Source organism: Lepisosteus oculatus, chromosome 14 (genome assembly GCF_040954835.1).
Source record: "Lepisosteus oculatus isolate fLepOcu1 chromosome 14, fLepOcu1.hap2, whole genome shotgun sequence".
Classification (NCBI taxonomy): Eukaryota; Metazoa; Chordata; class Actinopteri; order Semionotiformes; family Lepisosteidae; genus Lepisosteus; species Lepisosteus oculatus.
In genome coordinates this window covers 11,408,939-11,422,213 of record NC_090709.1, presented here as the reverse complement: position 1 = coordinate 11,422,213, position 13,275 = coordinate 11,408,939, and the positions used below count along the sequence as shown (strand labels likewise).

General features: G+C 42.1%; 2 non-coding genes and 1 pseudogene across 2 annotated transcripts; all 3 read right to left on the bottom strand.

Annotated features, from left to right (window-relative positions):
* Positions 1-13,275, bottom strand: part of LOC138242769 (zinc finger protein 271-like) — a 735,173-nt pseudogene that overhangs the window by 408,551 nt on the left and 313,347 nt on the right.
* Positions 1,836-1,917, bottom strand: trnal-aag (transfer RNA leucine (anticodon AAG)). Its single transcript has one exon. It is a non-coding gene; the product is annotated as a tRNA-Leu (tRNA).
* trnai-uau (transfer RNA isoleucine (anticodon UAU)) lies at positions 7,861-7,954 on the bottom strand. Its single transcript has 2 exons — positions 7,917-7,954; positions 7,861-7,896 (listed from the first exon to the last, which is right to left on the bottom strand). It is a non-coding gene; the product is annotated as a tRNA-Ile (tRNA).

Genomic DNA, 13,275 nt, shown 5'->3' with positions numbered 1-13,275 from the left:
ACCTTGAGACTCAGTGTTCAAGAGTCACAGAAGAGGTCAGCCTGGTCTTCAGTTTGCCAACGGTAAGCTCCGGCAGTGCTCCTCTGTAAAGCAGATTGTTCGGATCGGTTATGTGGGACGGCACTTCGATACTAAGATTGTTTGCAGCACACGCATGGTTTCCCCCCTTCACGCAAAAAACATAGACGAAGGAAGCTCTCTTGTCTTGGGCTGCTGACTCCCGGATTTAAAGCGCTCTGGGTGCCAGCTAAGTCTCTAACAAGCACACTATAAAGACAGGAATTACACTTTGCTCACGTCACGCATGGAATGGCGAGGCTACTTGATCCAATATTATCTAGTCTCACCTCATATGGTGCCGATTCCTGGTTTTCATTTAAGAAAGAGCACTGCAAACACCGTAAACAGTGCAAAACGTGTGATGAAAGAAGTCTTTTCCCCCCTTTGTCTAAAGCAGAACACAGCGGAGTCATGCCGAGGGTTGTGAGATCAAGATTTCAGTGGAGCACTGTCGTCTACGTCTTTAGCTACATGAGTTGGACATCCTCTTGTACACGGAAAGCAGATTGAGATCCTCTGACATGAAAAGTGCCAGATAAAAGCCATTTCTCATCCTTTCTCTTAGTGGTGGAGCTATCGCATGTAAATGAGGCAACTTGCAAGGCGAGCAGGCTCGGTGCACACCGAACGCAGATGTCTCAGAGCAGTTGAGACGTGTCCAAGTGGCTGTCAAAGGACAGCACTTTGCTGGCGCCGTGGCTTAATTGGCTAAAGCGCCTGTCTAGTAAACAGGAGATCCTGGGTCTGATTCCCAGCGGTGCCTTTCTACCTGTCTTACTGTACAGAATTTATCCTTATGGGCAAATCCCATGCCTTTTAATTCAGGTGAATGCAAGTGTTCGTTTCCTTTCTGGAACAACTTGTTTTGAAAGAAATCTATACAGCTTGCGAAAGATGAAACACAAATCTTGCTTATCAGTGAAGAAGAGGTGCTCCCAGCAGGCCAGCTAATACCAGCAAGTTTTTTTTTCACCCTGACCCAGAGAATGGAGAAAAGCGAGGCGCCTGTGCCTCTGCAGTGTAATCAGTTCGCGAGTTCGGCGGTTAGCTGAAAGAGTGGTAAATGGAGCTCGCCCCAGCCCGTCCTTATTTTTTTAAAGAGGATAAAAAATTAACTTCGCCGCCATTACTACCAGCTTTAAAAGACTGCCATGGGCACGGAAAAAAACACACTACAGATGACTTTTCTGGAACCGAAGCAGAGATTCCTTTACGAACCAACTGATAAAGCTCAGCCAGTGAATACTGTTAACAGAATGTGAAAGCACGATCAACTTTGTAACTGCAACCACAGGAAAAACAGCAAGAAGCAGGCTCCATTCCCCATTTAGATCTGTCGTGCGAGGCATGCTTTTTGCACGCATGAAGTAAATCCCACGATCGCTTTTGAACTTGGACAAAGTACTTCCAAAGGAGCGCTATGCGCAAAGATTTAACAAGCTCAACCCCCGCCGACGGTTTGGTGTGAAGAAGCAGAACATTCAAGTTTCACAGACAGAAGCAGCACGCCAGCACAGCCAACATTAAAACGGAGGGCACACTACGATTTGCATTGACACAAAAGTGATCTGGGCAGACGTCGTTCCCTCCATAACGCAAAAAGTGGCAAAGCGCTTTTGGGTTGAGAGGACGCAAGAAGGTTTTTGTTTTGTGCCTTGATGTCAAGCTGAGAAAGTATCTTTAAACACTTTGCTTAGTTTCTCGAGAGACTGCCAAAAAGCAGTTCCCTCCCTTTTGTCTGAAGCCAGCTGAAAGGGCATCTCAACAGGAGCACCTGGCAGCGGTGGGATTCAAACCCACGCCCCCAAAGAGACTGGAGCCTTAATCCAGCGCCTTAGACCGCTCGGCCACGCTACCCGCTGTGTGCTGTCTCTTTGTCTCATTACTTGCCCAGAGGAAGCCGGGTGGGTTTTGCTCTTGTCGCCCGATTTAGTGGCGTTATGACCGTGGAACCGACTGCACCTGCTTTTTCTGAGATGCTTCCCCTCTCATGGCGAGATCTCGACTTCTTTAACACCTCTGGATAAAGATCTTCTGTGGAGCAGGTTTCAGACCTCTGCGTACAGCACCCTTGATGTCATTTTATTTTTACAGCAGCCGCATCCAGAAAGTTGTGTCTTTTACGTTTTATTTGAACAACAAAACTACATACAACACAAACAAGAGCACATATAACATATCAAGAAAATCGTCAGGGGCACATGCTATAATACAATTACACTTTATGAAAAACGATTACACAAGGTAAATAAAGATAAGGTCCGCACAGCTTGTTCTTACATTTCGAAAGAGTCCGTAAATACCCCTTTACGTCTATTTTGAACTGTTCAAACGTAGGACTCTTCCCAGACCATTTCACTTTATACCACATTCCTAAACGAGGATGCTTCTCCTGTTTTAGAACTATTTTGGGCGGTATGGCTTATACAGCACACCCACAGTATTCTAATGGTGGACTGCAGATCTGTGCTATAGTTCAGTCGAATTCAAAGGATCCAGCAATCGTTGCCAACGATAAGCTCCGGCAGTGCTCCTCTGTAAAGCAGACTGTTCGGATCGGTTATGTGGGACGGCACTTCGATACTAAGATCATTTGCAGTGCACTCAAAAAACATAGATGAAGAAGGTGTCACAGTAAGGTGAACCCTATGGGCGAGGGATGTTCCTGCCTCGTGTACGACTATACCACCTAGCAATACAAACGGGGTGCTAGGGCCCCTCTACATTACCACAGGTTCTGTTTATCTCCTAGAATCACCAATGCACACATAGACCAGCGACAAGCATTTGTATTGTATAAGTGCCCTTTTTATTTTCCAACTACATTCACATGCACTATCACCCAAAAACACAACGAAAACAGAATTCACAGCAGCAAAAGGTCCTTCCCAGGGTCATAATGAATACAGAGGGGCAGCAGTCTTTCCTGTAAAATATTAAAGAGAGGTCACTCGAACGTCTCTACTTAGTACCTGTAGTCTCTGATGGCCCACTTTGAGGAGAGGGGTATCACCCAGTCCTATTTTCCCAGTGTCTGTTCAGGTTACAATAGAAATCCTCTGCGACTGTATTACATTCCTCTCAGTTTGAATCGGCTAGCTGTGCCAGTTTCCTTGTTCCTCACCTTCAGGTGTTAAAAGTCTGTACAGTACCTCTGTTTCAATGCCAATGTCTCTCGTTGTCGTCAGTTACTGAACCAGTAGATCCTTGCCTCCAGGTATTAGAAGTCTCTGCAGAGTTCCTCCGGGGTCTTGCACTCTGCAGCTTCCCTTGTGCTGCCTGTGTCGTCTCCAGGATCCAGTGGGAATCGGGAGCCCCCTCTGTTCTGTCTCAGGTCTTTTTATCCCTCTCCTTAGCCAATCCCTTTCAGGGGGGTTTCCACTGTCCCTGTCAGAATCAGGTCTGCCCAGTATTTTTCCAGGAGGAAGCTTGTGTTGTTTGAGGGGTGTGGGAGTGCTGAGCTAGGTGTCATGGAACCTTATCAGTTCACCCCTTGGTCTGGCTAAAACTGGGTCAGCGACTCCTCACACCTCCAAGTCTCGATACCTAATTGCTCCCTGAACGACTTGGGTTTGACTGTTTTTACTGACTGTTCCTGTATTAATTGGGACAACTGCAGTCACCCCCTTGAGTGAGAGGCAACATTGACACCATCCTGGAATTCAACATAACCTAATCAATCACAGCCTGTTACTGCCTCAATGACCCACACCCTGTAACACAAATCAACATAACCCAATCAATCCCAGCCCGTGACTGCCTCAATGACCCACATCCTGCGACACAAGCTTCACCTGGAGCACAATGGCTGTGTTTTCAGCTACGGAAACTTCCTGTTGACAAGTCGGTGTTTGTGTTGCTTTTTCTGCTCAATGGAGCTGTATTAATGCAGGCACACGTGCTTCCACGGCAAGTTATTTTATTAGTGCTCACAAACCAACACACCGCAGACACCTCTGATACTGTCACTGCTTGTGGACCCCGTGTTCCTGCCGTCAGCCTACTATACCATGTTCATGCACATCTAGAAATATTACTGCTGTAGTACAGGAGCGAAAGACGAAACGAAAGCACACCCAGTTTAAAAAGGCACATTTGTCAACTACTGAACTTCACAAGGATGGGATTCACACCCACATGTGCAGAGCACAATGGATTAGTAGTCCATCACCTTACCACTCCACCACCTCATCCCAGAAGTTAGCCTCCTGACATGAGTTAGTACTCAAGATGGTCGTCTTTCCTCTACTCAAGGATCATTTTCCTCTTCCACCTGCGATTTCACCATTTTCCTTGAAGATGTCAAACATAAAAAGCATATTGAGCTCCTTGGACTTGAAATTACCAGATAAAAGCCATTTCTCATCACTTGCTCAGCGAGCAGGCTCAGCGCACACAGAACGCAGGTATCTCAGAGCGGTGTGTCTAAGAGGCTGTAAAAGGATAGTGCTCTGTTGGTGCTGTGGCTTAGCTGGTTAATGTGCATGTCTAGTAAATAAGTTTCTGGGTTGAAATCACCACAGTGCTTTTCTCCTCTCTTGCCATGCAGAGTTGGTCGTTGTGGACAGCAACAGGTGTCTGCCTTAACTTTAATGGAAGTGTTCATTTCTGGAACAACTTTTTTAAAAACAAATTCCACACATATTGCGATAGATAAAATACTAATCTTCCCTGTCAGTGCAGAATAATTAGTGCCAGCTGGCATGAAAACGACAAAAAAATTTTTTTTGTCTTTAGCGTAAAACCTGTGAATGTAGAAGAAAAGATGACGAGTGTCAATTTTTATGGCACCGTGAGCTTGTCCTTCAGTCAAACACGTAGGTAATTCAAACACACCCAGAGATGCACTTTGAATTAGCTTTGACCTAAATACTATCTACTCCAGATGTGATTGGGCCTCTTTCCACATCCTGATATATGCAGAGAACACAAGCTTTTGGCACGAGTGAATATAAATGTAAACATAAATACTATTCAATATATCGGAATTTTGTTGTATTTAAAAAATATTTTAGCTGGGGATCCTCAAATCAGGAGTGTAGAAAAGAACACCGTTAAACACCGGGAGTGCAGAACGTGATAAAAGTGTTCTTTAAACAAAAAGTGAAAATAGTGAATTTGTCTTTCACTTAGACGTTCATTGAATGCTCAGTAAACGATAAAGCAGAGGCTCGTTTTGTGAATTCTCCTCGCATCAGATTGTCTTGCTTCGACCTTTAAATTGTACACTGTGTAGACCCTTCACTCTCCCTAACTCAATTAAAGAGCTGCAGGCAAAAGTGCCTGTCAGTTTAGTTCAGTGGTAGAGCACTTGCATCTCGTGTATAAGGCTTTGTTTTCTACTGCCACTCTGGATTTCTTTTTAAATGCAACATCTTATCTGTGATTGTCTTTCATGTGACGTCCCCCGTGTGTGAATTTCAGCATGACACATAAAATCGTTTGAGATGCTATTTTTAAAACAGACCAAACGAAAGACCTAGTAGCTAAATACAAGTAGAAAACACGTGAATCTAATTGAGAAAATTTGGACTGGAGCGATGTATAGTATTGTAATGGTTGGGGGTTCAGGCGGGCACCCTTGCCATTGCCACTTAAGTCAGCCCCCCACCGTCGGGGACTCAAACCTGCGACTGCCACCATAGCTCAACAGGGACCCAGCCGCTTGAGCTTAAGGACGGTCTCCCTTTAGTTCAACAGGCTGGGTCCCTGTTGAGTGATGCCAGAGGTCTGGGTTTGAGTCCCTGACGGTGGGGGACTGACCTGATGTGGCAGTGGCGAGGATGCCCATGTGAACCCTGGAGCGTTACATTGGTGTCAGCAGTGGAATGGGATAGCCCTTTGCTGAGGTTGGTGAGTTAAGCGGGGGAGAGTGTAACGCATACGGCCACCATTGAGTGTGTAAGAGCCGGCTTACCAGAGCGGTGATGTCACTGCCCTTCCCTGTAATAGCAGGGCCACAGCCGCAGGACTGAAGGGAGATTGCTCTTTAGCTCAACAGGCTAGGTCCCTGTTGAGTGATGCCGGAGGCCTGGGTTTGAGTTCCTGGTGGTGGGGGGCTGTTGTGAACACCGGAGTGCTACAGTATTACTAATAGCAGCACAAAGCTCACAGTGGTGGCTTTAGGGTATCAGAGCCAGTGGTGCAATGGATAATGTGTTTGACCTTGGCTCAGAAGATTGCAGGTTTGACTCCTCCCTGGCTTGTTAAGCTTTTAAACTACACTTCTCAGTGTACACAACCCTTCTATCGACTGGATGAGTCTCCCGTTACGTCTCCAATTCTTTCCGCACATTCTGCTTGTTTCACCACCATTACTGTTGGACCACAGCCACAGAATCGAGGAGAGATATGGTTCCGATAAACTGTCTTAAATAATCATGTTGAAAAAGGTGACAAAGTTTATTTTTCTTTAACATAACCTTACATTTGCCTGTTCAGTTCAAGTTATTTTCTGCACCTGCAAATTCCCCAATTTTTCTGCTGTCTCCTGAGACAGACATGTGTCAAATCACAATAAGTAATACAATCTATTCAGTTAACACCCAGATGTAACAGAACACATGTAAGACTTACACCCCCTTTAAATATGTATTTCCTTCATTTCAGTTTTCTTACCTCCCCAGGATACCTGAAAGTTCACTATCCCATATTAAGGACTGTACATGCATTACCGGTAATACAGCTACTAATAAAGATATACATTAATCTTAATTATTAATAAATTACTCTTTTATTAATAAAGACATGTATTCATCAAATTCATTGTGAATAGTTGTGGTGTCTAGAAAACAATTTTAGCTACAGTAAATATTTCAAGCAAGTGGTGCGTATGTTCGTTACTTTGTGACTATATTATTTCCACTACATTCAGAACAGTTCAAATGCGATCGACTGTTCCTCTACTGAACTACATAAGCCCTGTGAAGAGGTGGTTTAAGTTAGTCTCCTACATCGGTAACATCTAATGGGCAGCATATGTTATTTTAGGTTTGTTGCAATTGAGAACAGGTTTAGTATGGAGCTGCTGACAAATTTCAGCAGCCACGTTCGTTGCAATGACCCGTTGTAGGGTCATTGCCAATCAGCTGCAAGAAACAAAAAACATCATTTGTGCCTTTATTTAAAAAAAAGAAAAACAGAGTAGTAGTTTATGTGGTAATTTCAGGTACAATGTAAGAACTTAAGTTAACTAGTCCCACAGTAATGCGTGGGGTCCTATCAATAGAAAAAAAATACTTGTAACCCAAAAACACAACAACCACGATGCGAGAAGCCTTCCGGGAACCTAGGTAATTCACTGTAGTAGTCTAACGACTACAGAAAATAAAATAAACAAATACTTAAAGGAACAACTTCAAAACAAAAAGAACATTAAAAACAAATCTGGGAAACAACAAAAACAGAATCTAATGCGAGAGCTTTTTCAAGTCTTCGGTACCCCATCGTGCTCCCTTAGTCCCAGTAAACCTCTCGTCTAAGAAGATATCTCTCATCTATCTGTGTAGAGATCAGCTGGGGGTCCACAGCTGATGGGAATTTAAGTAGTGACCTGCGTCAGCTGCAAAGGAAAAAGTATAGGTTTATTCCATGCTGAAAGGAGAAGGAAACACAACGTGGACCCTTCTTCGGGTGTGATGTGGAATAAACCTTTACCTGTTCCTTTGATGTTAATTTAGACTGGATCTCCATCAAACACCTAACAAGCTACAATCCCGTTAGATAAGGTGTTAAGGACGACCTATAAGTAACAGTATCTAAAGTGGACGGTTGCTTTCGGTAGCTAAAGACAGGCCACACTGCTTCAGGTGAGGCTCGAACTCACAACCTCGGCATGACTCCGCTGTGCACTGCTGTATAAGTACCGCGCGCTGACCGATTGCGCCACTGAAGCCACGTAGATTGCTTTCCCTTCACACACTGACGTTGCACAAACACAGGGTGAAAACGATTTCGGCATGTTTTCCGTCTCTCCGTGGGAGAAAGGGACAGTAAAAGAGCGAGGAAACTACAAGGGAAGAAAATGAAAAAATAGTGCTCACTGCCGAAGAGGGAGGAGAGAGATGGTCAGACACGTAAATCAGCCCGGCGGATTTACACTACAAATTTGTCATTTGTAGTGACATTTATGAGTCTTCATGTGTCTGAAACTGTCCAGTTTGTATTTTCGTTTCACAAATCCAGTAAACTTGAATAAGACAAGAAGGCACACTGCACATCTGCGGAACATCACGTCCGAGTTTACAGTAACACCAGAGATTGAAAGCGAAGTAGTTTTTTATTAAAGTTCAAGGAAACCTGAATATGTTTGCTAGAAGTATTTCAGAATCACAGTGAAATGTAGTAGGATTGCTGCACAGATCTGCAGTCTGCAATTAGAATACGGTTTGTGCGTTGTATAAAATATACCATTCAAAACTTTTCTAAAACTGCAGAGATACATTTCGGAATGCGTCTTCCTGTAAAAATAAAATATCTATTTTATTTGACGGGCGCTATAAGCAGAGTCTGAAGCCAGCTCCACAGAAGAACTATATTCTTTACTTCTCCTGCCATTGCAATTTGCGCACAGATTTTTTTTTTCAAAATGTATTAGCCTTGATGGGGAAAAAAACTAAACTGTGTGCGCGGTGGCCAAGTGGTAAGGCATCGGTTCAAACCCCGTCCGTGCCTGGTTTGCGTGCCACGATATACCTTTATCTAAATCGTCAATTGTCTTGCAATGTAGAAATCTCTGTAATAAGAAGAGAAAAGTAGTTAATAATCCTTTGACAAAGTAACGGGCATCCTCCACTGCTTGTCAGGATGGCTGAGTTGTCTTAGGTGCCAGCCTCACGAACTCAATCGTGTGTAGTGACAGTTGTTATTCACAACCCGGATTTCTATGGAAGCCCGTTTCCGCCAGGGAGTAAAAAAAAAACCCACTATGGTATCTCAGAATTGCGACTTAGTAACTCAGAATTCCTACTTTATATCTCACATTTGCGACTTCGAATAGCCCATATTTCAATGTCTGTCCTTTTGTTATTGTAACGGATTCGGGTTGTAGGGCTTGTGCCCTCGCCGCTCCCACCCTAGTTCGTGCCACACTGCATTGGCTCGAACCCAGGTCTTGCCAGCTGAGCTAAAGAAGACCTTTTTAAGTAAAAAAGGACATACAATGAGATATAGCGCGTTTTTTTTACTCCCTGACGGAAACGGGCTTCCATAGATTTCCCTTCATGTTCATTAAGATGTTTAATTTGTATGTTGCTTATATGAGAACAGTTTCTTCACAAGTTCTGTCAATTAACAGTGGAGAGCTAGCCGATGTACGTTTTCATGAAAACTCTCTTTAAGGCGATTACAAGTATCTTGAGCAAATCTGCGTCATATTTTTTTTAAAAAAAGTTTAGCTCAAGATGCAACAGGAGTATAAATGAATTCTCCCGCCCTACATTCCAAGATATGGAATCTTATTTTTCTTGAAGTGTCTGATGTTGGTCGTTATTGGAAATTGCCCGGTGATATCGACTCAGGTACTCAGTTGTTACGTGCTGTAATTCGATACATGCAAAGCATTTATATTCCCTCAAATTATTAATAAGGCCAATAATGTATTAAACATTACATGCCACTTTTTCTCCAGATGATGTTCACGGTGGAACAGTGAGAAAGGCGTGCCTAGATGTGCTTGAACCAGCACCTTACTATCGTTTTAGTCCCGACCTGACCGCACTGAGCAATGGTACGACAGAGACTCCAACAGGTCGGTTTTCTCCTTTTACAGTTTTTGGGGAAAAATAATCTGCACTTTTAAGCAAGTATTTTATTTCAAATTTTGCAAAGTGTAAGTTTTTCTTGGTAAACGTTGTTTCAGAAAGAAACTGAGTTGATGGGAATAGCCCTGTCAGTAGAATATCGAACGTTTCATCTCAGCTAGTTCTTCTGTGGAACAGGCTTCAGAACTCTACGTACAACGCCTTTGATGTCATTTTATTTCTACAGCAGACGCATCCGGAATGTTTTTTTTTACTTTTTATTTGAACAACAAAATAGATTCAATATAAACAAGAGCACTTATAACATCAGTAGAATCGTCAAGGGTACATAAAATAATAAAATTACACTTTCTGAAAACGATTAAACTAGGTAAATCAAGATAAGGTCCGCACAGCTTTAATGTTCTTACATTTCGAAAGAGTCTGTAATTACCCCTTTTCGTCTATTTTGAACTATTCAAACTTAGGACTCGTACCAGACCATTTCACTCTACGTACAGTATATCTCTTTTCGAAACGAAAATGTATTTCCTGTCTTAGAAATGCTCTGGGCGGTATGTCTTGCACAACGTGGACTGCAGATCTGTGATATTGTCGAATTCGAGGGATCCAGCAATCATACTGGATTTGACTGGGATTCTGAAATGTCTCTTGCAAAGGTATTTGGGTTTGCTTGAACATTTAATAAAAAAGTGATCTGAGACTTCCTAGCTTCCAGTCTATAATCTCACTGTAACTAAACTAGGATGTGATGTTTCGCAGATGTGCAGTGTGCCTTTACGCTTGGCATGTTCAAGACTATTCGTTGCGTGAGCTTCTCACTGCGTGTCCTGTACTGTATTGTGATTTCGTTGAGATTATCTACGAGGAGTACAGCGATTAGAACGCCTTGAACCTTTTTTTCGGTATATAAAAGAAAACGCTAAAGCACATACAAAGTAACTAACATTTCCTATATGTAGGTTTTCTGATTATATCTCTACTTTACTTAAATACCTTAGTGACAGGCGATTCTTTCCGATATTTGTTCAGGCGCGGTTATTGATCCCATACTAAAGATTATTTTTATAAAGAAATTTTTATAACGGACATTTGGTATAATTAAAAAAAAATACTCATTCACGAATGTTAACATTTTTTACAGTAACGTGTTCTATTGTGATATTGCGCCCCGTGCAGCAATATCACCAGACAGTTTAATGGTCTTAATCACACATTCTCCCTTCACTTAACGACAGACTACTGTTCTTTTAAATTTTCTCCATTCATTGGAAGTGAAGAGAACAGAACTTAAGCTATTATTTATATAAATGTAGTGTGAGCCTTTAATGTGTTCTATAAAATTGAGGAGTCAACTGGATAGATTTGTTAAATATTTTAGTGATGCGTCTCGTATTTGTGGTTATAGGAGGAAAGCAGGGATGAGGAGGAAATAGGTGGCACCCAAGCATGTTAAAGGAAAAAACTCAGCATCTTAAGTGATTTATGTTGGTTTACAGTCCCTTTTCTGTCCTGTGATCCAATGACTGTGTTGAAACAGCCAGGGTTGCGCTAGCTCTTGATGGACTGGTATGCAAACCAAATGACAGACAAGCAAAGCGTTGTTTTACAATTCTGAAAGCTTGTTCAATGTGGCTTCTTGTGTTTTTATGACTCCTGTTATAGTGCTGGTCTTGTAATGTTGTTGGATTGTGCACAGGTGTCAGAAGATACCGTCATAAAGGATAAGCACGAGTTAGCAAAACAACACGCCAGCAAGCACTTCCTCCCTTCGAAAGGAAGATGTTGGAACTGATTAAAGAACTTAATCTGAACTGACACAGGAGAGAGAGAAAATCAAAGTTCTGAAAAGTAAGCACAAGGCACACCCTGCTAAAGAAATGTATTGCCTTAAAAAAATGCTTGGAAGGTCAGAGGAACAATTGTTGTGTTTTTTTTTTTTGCTCAAGTATTTTTATAAGTTTAATTTCCAGTTCTGTTAAAAATAAAACTTAACTTTACTGGTTATTAGTCAGTGTCTTTTGTAATGATTTAGCTGTAATGATGTCTGCTTATTCATCTGGAGTGTTAAACAAAATTAATGCTGCAATAATACAGTAGTGTTTAATTTCAAATGCACAGCTGCTGTTCTCATTTGTTTCATGACTAATTATAATTGGGTATCTCATTAATAACTATGTAGCCTCATCAGGTGAATTGTCGCCTAAATGCAATTCTTAAATTAAAAACTAACTGATTTGTCAGGAAATTGAGTTTGAATATAAATGAGAAACAGAAAAGTAATTGTATATTAATGTGGCCTACATATTATTCTACTGATCAGAAGTGTTCTGATGTACAGTCCTCTCCAGTTCGGGCTAATTAGTACAACAAGGCCGAGCCCTTGGAAGCGGATTAAGCACAAGTTGAGCTGAGCTCCAACTTTGTTCCACATATTTTTTGCTGCAATTGAACTTTGGAGCGGGAGATGATCTCCAGAATGTACCATACTAACTTAGTACGCGGCTGTGTTTTAACTCGGGAAGTCCATCGCATTTGACCCTATGGGTTTATATACATGGGTTTCTCTGCATACACTACCATAAGGGAGGAATGGTGAGTTAGAGGGAGGGCACCAGTTTGGTTTATCAAGAATTCACCAAACTGAGTAGAACTACAGATCCAACCATTCAAAATGTGCAAGGTACAGATGCAGCCATTCAAAGTGCGCGGTACAGACACCGCGGTACAGATACCGCAGGTATGATGACACGGGGTACCGCGGTGCGTGATTGGTTGACCGACAGGGGCACTCGTGGTCCGTTGGTCTGTCGTAGAAAGACTTACTGTAAACGTCTTTACTGTGCCCGTTGTAGATATTGAATTTTACCACTGAAGGGAAATCTTAGTAGCTGAGCATAAAAAGAATAGGAGCATACTGTAACGCGTGTGAAGGCCATAAACGATATTAATTTTGGAACGTAAACATACAGTATATAGCTGGTCTTGGTACTTTAAAGAAAAAAATTCACACCGGTATTCCATTTCTCCCTAAACATTGTAAGCTTCGAAGTCTTTAACTAACGTGATACCGGAGTCAACAAGCATACTTTTAGAATTTGATTAAAAGGGAATATAATATGGAATCGCGTATCTAAAAAATTTAATAACGGTATGATTATATCCGTGTACTGCGGCAGGGCTGTGTAGGGCTGTTTCGCCTGCCTGATCATGTGAGCTGTATTGTAGCCTACTGGTCTAGGTGCGTGACTACCAACTGGCAGGTTGTGTGTTTGAATCCAGCTGGTGCTGGACTTTTCATTTTTATTTATTTATTTTTTAATCGCGTAACATAAACATATTACCGTATGCAAACTGTACTGTATACAGTATGTATATGTATATTTAATGTCTTAACTGTGCCCGTTTAATTGAATTAAAAAAAATATTTAACACGAACATTAAGCTGTTTACA